Source organism: Lynx rufus, unplaced genomic scaffold, assembly GCF_022079265.1.
Source record: "Lynx rufus isolate CCGP_SWC_20201006 ecotype Redwood Valley unplaced genomic scaffold, mLynRuf1.p SCAF_4, whole genome shotgun sequence".
Classification (NCBI taxonomy): domain Eukaryota; kingdom Metazoa; phylum Chordata; class Mammalia; order Carnivora; family Felidae; genus Lynx; species Lynx rufus.
Window position 1 is genome coordinate 126295684 of NW_025814856.1, and position 11474 is coordinate 126307157.

General features: G+C 45.6%; 1 protein-coding gene across 2 annotated transcripts in view; it reads right to left on the reverse strand.

Moving 5' to 3' along the window:
• DPY19L1 (dpy-19 like C-mannosyltransferase 1) overlaps positions 1–6467 on the reverse strand; it is a 105947-nt gene extending 99480 nt beyond the window's left edge. Inside the window, exons 1-2 of one of the 2 annotated variants that reach the window (XM_047095224.1) lie at positions 6422–6467; positions 5951–6067 (exon numbers count right to left, since the gene is read on the reverse strand). The gene's annotated coding sequence lies outside the window, so the exon portion shown is untranslated. Of the gene's footprint in view, positions 1–5950; positions 6387–6421 lie in introns of those variants that run through there. The other variant, XM_047095225.1, reaches the window with a different exon arrangement.
• Between the last annotated feature and the right edge of the window lie 5007 nt (positions 6468–11474).

Sequence of the window (11474 nt, forward strand, 5' to 3'; positions counted from 1 at the left end):
CTGGTACCATTTCACCAGAGAAAATACTTGTTGAATGAATGAATGAATGAATGAGTAAATGAATGCAGGAAATGACATAATCAAATGATAATTCAAAACCTTGTGTTCTGTAGTGCACTTGAAAGTCACCTTGTTGCAGCCCTCTCCCACAGTCTCAACTTTCTAGAGGACAATCTTTTCTATTCAATTTCATATTGTCCCACAGAGCCTAACCCAGAACCTGGCTATGGAAGTTTTTTTAATCGAAAGAGAGACACCTATATTTAAGACACACCTAGTAGGTTTTTATAAACTCCACCAGTGCTGATGAGAGCTCTTCTTTGTTTGGAGACCAAGTAAAGAATCCCAGCAAGGGGCAGTATGGAGTATTGGGCAAAAAACATGGTGAGTTTAGGCCCAGGTACCAGCCTTTGCTCTGACGTGTGCCAGCCCTGTGACCTTGGCCAATTTACTAGACCTTCTTCAGTTTTGGTTTCCTCATCCCTAAAATGGGAGTGATAAAAAATATCTACCCTTCAGGTTTGTAAAAATTAAATACAATGTATATAACTTACTTCCATCAGAGTAATTTCTCAAAAAATGTTCAAATCAGTGGCCAGTATGTAAGGAGGATGGCAGGTCCTCTGTCCTCCCAGAGCCTAAGGCCGACAGTCTCCAATGGGTATGAAGATGCAGGGGAGAAGAGCACACAAAAACAAGGACAGCTGTATGCTCTCTGGACCAGTCCTACACTGGGTGGGATTCAAGCTTCTCAACTATCTGAGAAGTTGACCTCCCCTGAGTTTTCCTGCTTCACACACATGCTTTACAAATGATGCCCATGGGTGGGTCATTAAGCCTGGATAAAATAATAGGCATCTCCTCTTGACCCTCTTCCCCCCCATCCCAACCTCCCCCCACCCCGAGAAGCATATTTCACACGAGATGGGTGGTGGAACAGAAACTAGAACAGTCATGGAAGGTTACATGCCAGATTTCATTGTGCATTTATCGCTGTGACATTCACAAGAGCTGGCAATGCATTTTATTCATATCTGTATCTTTAGGCCAGTGCCTGCCACACAGTGGTGGATGTTTAAAAAAAAAAAAAAAAAAAAAAAAGACAACTGAAAGCTGCATTTTAAAAACTGTGTTGTGCACAGATGATCCAATGAATCAATTCAAGATTATAATGAATATGGATTAAGCATTATAGTTAGTAGCCACCTTTAATGTGCTTTTCAAGAGTTACAGATGCACCAGGAAGGTACTTCCTTATGTGACATTGTAGAAATACTGGGCCAAGGCAGACAGATTACAGACACAGAAACCCAACAGAACAACCACTCATTGGGTTTGGTCCCCAGGGTGCAAACCCAATCCTTTCCCTCACTAAAAGCTACGCTTTGGACGTTTGAAATAAGAACTTTTAATTAAAAAAATTTTTTTTTAACTTTGGGCACAGAGAGAGGAGGTTAAAGAGGGGAAGTGAGCATAAAATAATAAAGGAAGGCAAGTAAATGCGCCAAAATAAAGCTTAGCTACATTAAGCAACCAAGGAAACATTGTTAAATGGGTGATGAAAAGCAAAATTTGGTCAAGAGAAGACTATGTTAGGAACCAATTTCCTTGTTTCTCTACACTGGCATTTTATTTATTTATTTTTTTCCAACATTTATTTCTTTTTGGGACAGAGAGAGACAGAGCATGAACGGGGGAGGGGCAGAGAGAGAGGGAGACACAGAATCAGAAACAGGCTCCAGGCTCTGAGCCATCAGCCCAGAGCCTGACGCGGGGCTCGAACTCACGGACCGCGAGATCGTGACCTGGCTGAAGTCGGACGCTTAACCGACTGCGCCACCCAGGCGCTCTACACTGGCATTTTAAAGACCCCATTTAACACTTTCAAATTTCGGGTGTCTAGGTGGCTCAGTTGGCTGAGCGTCCAACTTCGGCTCAGATCGTATCTCACGGATCGTGGGTTCAAGCCCCAAGTTGGGCTCTGTGCTGACAGTTCCAGACTTGGAGCCTGCTTCAGATTCTCTCTCTCTCTCTCTCTCTCTCTCTCTCTCTCTCCTTCTCTCTCTCTCTCTCTGCCCCACCCCTACTTGTACTCACTCTCACTCTCTCTCAAAAATAAAAATAAATAAATAAAAACATTAAAACTTCCAAATTTCTTGCATTTCCTCCCACTCGCACTCCTGCCCACAGAATGAAGCAAAAGGAGAATCTTGACTGTGGCATCTATTTCTCATTTCCTTGGACTAGGTCACTTGATCCCTTTATTGGAGAAGTGTCTTGGGGGCAAGTTCTAGATTCTGGCAAGTTCTAGATTTCTCAGTAGTAGCTCCTGTCAAGAGAAGAAACTGCAAATCCCAGAACACTTCCCAAAAATTTAAAATGGGTGCCACAAAGTAGATCTGTGTAACATTCAACTTCCAGCAAAGCTCCAACATTAACTTGTCACTGTGTTATAATGTATTCCGTTAGTCTCTGGTGAGAACAAATGTAAATTGCTACTTTATTGCTTTTTAAGTTTTATCTTCCGTCTCTCTGGTAGCTGACCTTGTAATTTAAACTGTTCATGCTCAAATGGGTGTTCCTGAGAAAGGCCTGGAGTGCATTATTAGTCCTAGTTATAGTGCATCACCAGGAGCCACTCCAGTGCAGAGGTCCGTGTTTCTCCAAGCTGCAGTCTCTGGCACTGAGGGCTCACTATGTCCCTAGTGCCTCAATAGACATTAGAGACATTAAAAATTCAGATACTAAGTCTCCATCCCCAAAGGGCTTGCAGCTTGGTCAGAGAGGCAGGGTAGGCTAGAACAAAGTATGGTTATGCAGGAAAGTATGTGATCCAGAGTGTAAGTACTGAAGGAGCTCTAAGGAGAGAAGACCATGGCTGACATGATGGACGAGTTTGCAGATAGGAGATGAAACTTGGTCTAGGCCTTGTTCGAACAATGGACTTTGAACAGAAGGAAACACGGAAAAGGCATTACAGATGGGGAACAGCGTATTTCCGAAACCCTATGTGCCTGGTATATAGTGGGTGCTAGTATGAACATCTTAAATCCTTTTTGGAACGAGGAAGGGAAGAAACAGCTGATGTAAGTTTCAGGAATAAATAAATGGATTAAAGAATGAATCAATGAAGTAGTGATTGAAGCATGACGTGCCCAGGGTGTCTCAACATGGCTTCTGGCTCTCAAAGCCCCACAAATCTATCTAGACCTGAGCAGGCTCCTGCTTGAGGGATGCCGAGTGACCCTCACACCCACGTGACCTGAGAAATACTGGGAGCCAGGGGCGCCTGGGTGGCTCAGTTGGTTAAGCGTCCAACTCTTGATTTTGTCCGCTCAGGTCACCATCTCACGGTTTGTGAGATGGAGCCCCCCAACAGGCTCTGCACTGACAGCACAGCTCGGGGCCTGCTTGGGATTCTCTCTCTCCCTCTCCCTCTGGCCCTCCCTGACTCGTTTTCTCTCTCTCTCTCTCTCTCTCTTTCTCTCTCTCCCTCTCTCTCTCAAAATAAACGAAAAAAAGAAAGAAAAGAAAAGAAATACTTGGAGCCAATGAATTCCACCTCCAGGCTCAGATTTGGGCCAGGACTCCCTTGCATCTGACTGGCCTCTGCTGACTCCCAGCCAGAAGCCTGAGCCCCTCACCTATTCCCAGGCCCCCAGGCACGGATCAGGTAAGGAACTGACCGACCTACACATTGTACAGTCAGTCTCCTGTCTCCATTCTCCAGGGTAAGCACCTGGATGCCTTGCACAATTTTTCCTCTCACCCCTAAACTGTTGCCTCTACGCAACCTTACCTGGTGCTCCCTGAGACCACCAATTCATCTCTGACACACTCAGTTCTTCTCAGTAGCCTCCACCTCTCAGCTCTTTCCAGAGGCCCCCCCTCTCCTGTGATAGGTTCATTCCCCCACAAGGCCACTCTGTCTCTCCCCAGAGCTCCTTTCTGCCACCTGGAGAGCTCCTCTGAATTCCGAGTCATCTTTGCCCTTCATCGTTGTGTCCCGCACGGGCACTTCCTCGAGCCCTGGCCCCAGCCTGCTCAGTCTTCCCCAGTGCTCCGAGGGACCTCCACACCCATCTAACACCCAGCCTCTCAGCTCCCTGACATCCCTGTCTCCGGTGACCTGCACTCACACTCTGTGTCATCCACCCACTCTCATGGACTCACCCCGATCCTTGTCACCACCCCAACTGGCTTTGCCTCTGCATTTTATAATGCAAACAACCCCACTTCCAATGCCTCTAAGTCTCTTGATTATTCCATCCTGACAGTCAGGGCCCGTTATTGCAGCTTTCTGTGCCAAGATCCCCACCTCTCCCCTGCATGGCCTTCCTCTCTCACCAACCTGGCAAAATGTCACTGTCTGACTTCAAATCTGCACCTGTGCTGCTGTGAAACACTGGACTAATCCTACAACATGGAAGGAAGTAACCCCTGGGAACCCTTAGTTTCCATCAGCAGCTGAACCTTACGTGCTGCCTGAAATCCTTCCATGTTCCCCGATCCCATTCTCCAGAGCAGGGGTAGCAAATGTTCGCTGGTGCTATGGACTGAATATTTGTGTCTTTACAAAATTCATGTGTTGAAATGTAATCCCCAGGGTGGTGGTGTTTGAAGGCGGGGCCTTTGGGGGCGATTAGATCATGAAGATCATCAGGGCCCTCAGGATGGGATTAGTGCCCTTATCAAAGAGACTCAGAGAGTTCCTCCACCTCTTCCTTCTTATAAGGACACAGCAAAAAAGAAGGGCATCTATGAACCAGGAAAGATTCTCACCAAATCTGTCAGTGCCTTGATCCTGGACTTCCCCACTTTTGAACCGTGAGATAGAAATTTCTGCTGTTTACAGCCCCCCCCCCCCCCACGCTATGGTGCTCTATCATAGCAGCCTGAGTTAACTAAGACAACTAGTTTCTCAAACCTGCTACCCTCATCCCAATTCCCATACTCCCAGAAAATGATCTTTCCTCCTACACTACAGAGAAACTGGCCACTATCAGAAGGAGTTGTCTGCCTGTTCTCCCATGTACCCACAAACTCACCCAATATCCTCATTCCTTCCATCCTAAGGAGGATGGGGCTTTCCATACACAGCCAACCTCTCCTATCTTATGCCACCATCTTGGTGCCTCCCTCTGCCAACTACTGCTTGGGCACCTTTCCACTGTTTGGGCTGCCTTCAAATAGCCTTAGGACTATAGCCAATTGACTCCTATTTTAATTAGAACCTTCCTCCAAACCAACAACTCCTCAAGGCAATGGCCCTTTCCCTCTCCTTGCCTCATTCAGACACATTCTGGTAGAGTTCCTTAGACCTACTACTTCTGCTTCTTCATTTCCCACTCAAGCTCAAGGAAGTCTGGCATTGCCTCCAACCCTCTGCAGAACTGCTCACCCAGAGATTGCTAATAACCTCCCTGTTGCTAGGTTCACATCTTGTCATCTGACCACACCCTTCCTTTGACTTCTCTGACCCACACAGTTGGTTGTTGTGTCCCTTTGGCTGTTCTTTTCCAATCTCCCTTGAAAGTTCCTCTTGTTCACTAAATGTTGATGTCCCCGTGGGTTCAAAAAGGAGCTTCTCCCATTTTGACTCTGTACACATTCCCTGGGCATTCTCACTGCTGTCTCTTTGATGGGTATTTCTGTCTCCAGCCTTGATCTCCTCTCTGAGTCTCAGACCCGTATCCACAACTGAGCATTTGATGACACACTGACATGTCTTTTTGGCACCTTAACCCCCCAAATCCAAACCTGCTTCTCTTCTAGTGTCCTAATCTCAGTAAATCCACCAGGACTCCCTCTATCCCCCTTTCCAGGGAGTCATTCTTATTTCTTCTCTCTTACTTTCTTCATCCTGTCAATCACAGACACCTACTGATTCTGTCTCATAAATGTCTCCCAAATAAACTCCTTTCTTTCCATCCTTATGGCCATGACTCACCATTATTTTTCCCATGGCCTTCGGCAGCACCTCCTCACCGGTCACTTTGCATCTTCTCTTTTGCCCATCCGTCTTCCAGATAACTGTTTCCAAAATGAGAATTTGATAATGTTGCTCCTTTAAAAAAAAAAAAAATCATTCATCCCTCCCGAATTCCTCCACATGATCTATTACACTGCCGTCATGTGCCGTCATGATCTGTGACATACTGTTCCCTCCCCCTGCTCTTTCTTCTCCAGCCTCGTCTCTGACGTCGCCCCAATACTCTGTGCCCTCAATTCCCCTGGACTTGCATGTGTGGTCTTCTCTTGAACTGCCCCACTTCTGCCTACCCTGCCCCTAACACTTCACTAGGACAGCTGAGTCATCCTTCATATCTCACTTAGAAATCCGTTCCTGTAGGAACTTTCCTCCCCCTTCCCCTGGGCTCTACAGCCAGTAACCAAGACTGTCTTCTGTCATACTACTTACCACACAGTCTATTTGCCTGTTTATTTGTCCAACTTCTCCGTCAGACTATAGGGTTCCTGGACGGAAACCGCGTGGTAGGTCACGTGGCCCAGGAAGCAGACTCTGAGATGAAAATCTGCATGCAGGCAGTGTGTTGGGGGAGGGGGGGTGCTCTCAAGAACAAAACCTGTAAGAGAGTGAGGAAGGTGCAATTGGGCAAAGAGAAATCGAGCTGCAATGTGGTTGCCACAGAGGCTTTGGCCAATCCAACAGGGAGCTCTGGAGCTAGGATGGCCCTTCAAAATCACCCCAAATTGTGGCAAGGGTCACAAGCCTTTGATATCACATCAACTGATTATTGGTGCTGGCTGCTTGCAAGGAGCAGGGGCAGAGATCTGAGCATGGCATCTCCATGGAAAGTGCACATCCAAGAGCAGTTCCTAAAGAGGGACCCAAAGCCCTCAGCAACCTACACTCCTGGTTGCAGACCTGAAGGGAGGGTCTGGGCGGCACACGCCCAGCACCCAGGCCAACGCTGGGGGGTGTCTCGGGGCCTGATAGACCACGAGCACCTATTCAATATTTTGCTTCCATTTTGCATTTTTTTTTGAAAACGAATAAACATTTTTCTCAAATTCCTTTCTTATTAGTATTTAATAATCTGTACATTTGTAAGGGAGACCTTCAGGAGAAGTATGCAGATTTTGCCTGTAGAAAAAAAGTGAAAAAAGCAATAGAGATACATTTTCACAAAGTTCATCCTTCATTCTTTTTTTTTTTTTTCTTGAGTTATATTTTGGAGAAATAGCTCTTGTATGTCCCTAATAATTCTTCTTTAGTAGTTTAAGAAGGATCTTGGAAACAGGTCTTGAAAATACTGCCAAAAAAAAAGAAAAAAAGAAAAAAGTAAGGTAGATAACAATAGACCACGTACTATTTATAAAACTTAAAAGGTTACACAGATGTGTGATTCTGAGTACTGAGGGAGATGTCTTTGGTGTCACCTGACCCTTTTCTTGGAGCCTGAAGTTGGGGGAACAAGGTTGGGGAAATCTACAACTGTTCAGCAAATACCATAGGTCTGCCAGGTCTCATCTCGGGAGCTCTGGCAACATTAACCTTACCCGGAAGCCTTTAAGAAATGCCAGTGTCCAAACCTCACCCAAACCAATGAAGTCAGGAAGGGAATCATCTGTACCTCTTAGAAGCTCCCCAGGTGACTGCAAAACGGTAAGGCGGAGACCCACAACCTTAGGAGACAAGGAAATGATCTTTATTCATATTCCTTGGTTATATGATACACTTTTAGCATACAGTATATTAATTTACCTTATGTAGGGTCCATACAGTAAAAGGAAAAAACAATGAGGTAGCAAGGAATGTAGGATGTCACTCCTTTCAAATTCAAAAGTGGCTTTTACACAACAGAGACAGACCTTTGTCCATAGCACTCTCTATTTGAGTCTCTCTCTTGTGGCCTGTCCAACACTTCAGTCAGGTCACAGATGCCAACTTAACCCACAGTGCACAAGTGCCCAGCATTGGTTGGAAAACAGTTTGGAGCTTCAGCCTGGAATGCCAGGGATTTGCCTCCTAGACTCCTGTTCCTCCCCCTGGCCCGGATCCAGCTTTGCCACAGCTTGGAAAACCTGAGCAGGAATCTCCTCTTTCCCACACTCCCCGGACTAGGCAGAAACAGAAAGGGCTGAAAAGGGATGGCTGTAGGGAAGGAGAAATGAATCAAGGTGCAAGTATGAGGAGCCCGTGAAGAGAGTCGTGAAATATCTCGGAGAACAGCAGCTTGTGCCAAATCTCGTTTTTCCTGGAGCTACCCAAGCCCAAGACATATTTCTGGTGTTAGCCAAGGAAGAGGGCAATGGAATTTTAAGTATCTTGAAAACAAAAGAAATCCAGGTGGAGGCACCCTATATATTTATCTGTGGGCATTATTCAACACAGTAATGATGTATTTGTTCTTTATGCCCAAAACAACTGGTAAAACATCAAGGAAAACCCTCAGAAAATACCCACAGAAATAAATAGTAACAACTACTATAAAACCAGCCTTTACCAGGTCCTGGGCACTGTTCTGTGTCTTTAATACACACTATTTAATACTCACAGCAACCAACAAGGTGCATATTCCCTCCAACTTACTAGAGGGAAAATACAGAGAGGCTGTGACTGGCTCAAGGTCAGACAGATAGTTAGGAGTAATGGGGCCACTCTGCCTGATCCTGAACTCTGTACTATCTTGTGGGTGGAGCATTCATGAAAGACAGACACCATGAGTTGTGAGCTAAAAATGGCTTCCTTGCAAATAAAGGCTACGCATACCCATCCAACAATTACGGGCTTTCATGAGAAAGTATGTTCAGGGTGACTGAGTGTGACACATCACAGGGATTAACTTGAGTTCTCTTTAATTTATATATTGAAAAGCGAGTCCTCTGCAGACCTCGGGACTCTATTTTTAGTAAGCAATGATTTGCCCTACTGCTGACAACCCATTGCAACACCCAGGGGGTTGCAACACCACCATTTTGGAAAGCAGCAGCCTGGTGAATAGACCTAAATGGAAAGATATTTATGTGACTGAGTTGGAAAAGGTAGCTGGAAGATGCATAAAACTAGACATCGGCAGTTTGTGTCAGACTTCCCAGCTTAGTGCCTTTCTGGAAAAGTGGGCAAGAAAAGCAGCTGGCAGAAAGAGCAAATATCACAGTGTTGGAGTTGAGCTGCAGAGATAAGCTTCAGGGCATCCTGCTGCCTGCCAAGACTACAGGACAGAAGTCCCAGAAGCCACAGCACTTATTGCATAAGATTAAATCACTGCTGGCCGAGAATTCTCCCCGTTGAAACAGCAAATGACAGGCTCTGGGGGGAAGAAAGAGCCACTTCTCCCAGGACATCCGCATGCTTGGACATTTGGGTCCCTTGACGCTTCAGGTCAGCCAGGTGACTTTGGTCAAGTCAATTAATATTACTGCAGAAGGAAAAAATATATGCTCCCCTAAGTCCCTTTTTGCTCAAAAACCTGTGGTGCTTTGATTAAGATGAGACTGGTGTATAATGTTTATTCCCGTCGAGAAGAGCTAGCTTGAATGCTAGATTTTCACTCAATGTTTTCTTCCCGCCTTCAATCTTTTCCCAGTAATCCACCTCCAGATCATTTTCTTTTTCATTTCAAATGAATAGATTTTGTAAAGTCCTAGTGGATCACTAGCCCACAGACTCTAAAGCATCCGTTGCTTGTATTCAATCCATATTAGCATTATTTAGACTCTGAGCCTAAAAAGTATCTATCTATCCAAATACTACGTCCTCAAGACTCCCCTTGATCACTATGCACTTTTTCTTTATGCCATTAATTACAAACAGGAAGAATCCCACCTAAAAACGCATGTCATCAAAAAGAAGAAATTATATTGGAGAAGTTTCTTTTCACACACTAGCACACGCCTTTGGGTACATTTCAAAGGATCCAGGTAGACGGAAAAGAGACAGTCCCATTTCATGTGCTAATTATCACAAGGTTCTCAAAGGCTGTCCCCATGACCCAAGGTTTTGTTATTTACTAAATGTGATGGTAAAAACTGTCATTCATAAATCCAGCCTGCACTGAGTACTTACTATGGGATGGGCAGCGTGCTTGATACAGACACGAAACTAGTGAATAAAACAGAGTCCTGCCCTTACGTCTGAAGATGTGTAAGTAAATAAGTGGCGGTAGCTACCCTCCGGAGTGTCCCTCCATTTCCAAGTGCATCCCTTAGTCCCTGCCCGCCAGTCCTCCCCTCCCCCACCTACACCTGGGAGCTTGCAGCTGTACTGTGGACTGGTCCCTTCACCCCAGATGAACGGACGCTGACCCACACAGGGCCGAGCGTATCATCTCTCCCGAGAATTTTGTCTAATTTAGTTTGGACAAGTCTGCTGAATGAAGGACTCAAAATAGAACATGACGGAGCAGCCACCTTCTGCTTGTCATGTCAGCTGAGAAGTAGAAAAAAATCAATCTGTGGAAAGAGTGGAATGCAACAGACAGCATGAGAACAGGGGTGGGAGGGAGAGAGAGGGAACGAGAGAGAGAGAAAGACAGGGAGAGACAGAGAGAGAGAGAGAGAGCCAGAGAGAGTGAAAGTGGATGAGTGAAGGGATCCTGAAGAACCTGCTTCCTACCAGTAGCTGCTTGCTGCCCCTGCCTGAGGGCCGGCCATATTCTGACATTACAACACTGAACAGCGCTGAAGGCACCCAGTTCCTTTTTCTGTTAAGCCTTCTCACATTTCTAAAAAATGCTTATAACCAAGAGTTCCAACTAATAAGTGAGTGAATTGTTATTCATATAACAATTGAGATGGGTGAAGGTGAGGTAGGAAAGTTGAACAGACTCCATTTTAGAATGGCCACGTTGCTGCTGTTTTTCTGCCAGGCCCCGTTTACTCACGCTCTGTATTTTGCTTCTGAATAAGCCAAAGAAGCTATGTTCCCACGTCAAAGGGGAAGCAGGGAAGTTGATCATTCTCTGACTTTGGTCCCGGGCCCCAAACACCTGAGAACATCTCAGAAGAGCTGGATCCCAAACATGTTCCAGGACATGCGCTTCAAATAAACCTGGGCTGCTGCTAGCCTCAGTGCCCCTACGGAGTAACACCTATTGTTCACCTGACATCTGCCTTTGATTGGACCCTACCCTGGATTCCTGGAGGAACACATACCTGAGACCCCTTTTCAGTATAAAACTCTAACCCCAAGCAAAAGTGAGACTCAATTGTCCTTTCCTTTCTAGTCCGCCAGACACTCTGTCTGCTGTTCTCTGTCTTGTCACTCATGCTATTCAATAAACTCTGCTTTCACTTTTTCCAGCTTGCGTTGGAGTTTTATCCTACCGGAAGCCAAAGACCCTCTTGGCTGGTCCTGTGGGACACCCCCTGGGTCCTTGAACCCAGCCTGCCTGCATCAAAGGAAAAGTTTTTACTTATCTTACTGCTATAGGTAGAGTAAAAATAATAAGTGTATTTCATGATAAATAGGCCAATGACAATTCATTTTTTTAAATTTTTTTCATGTT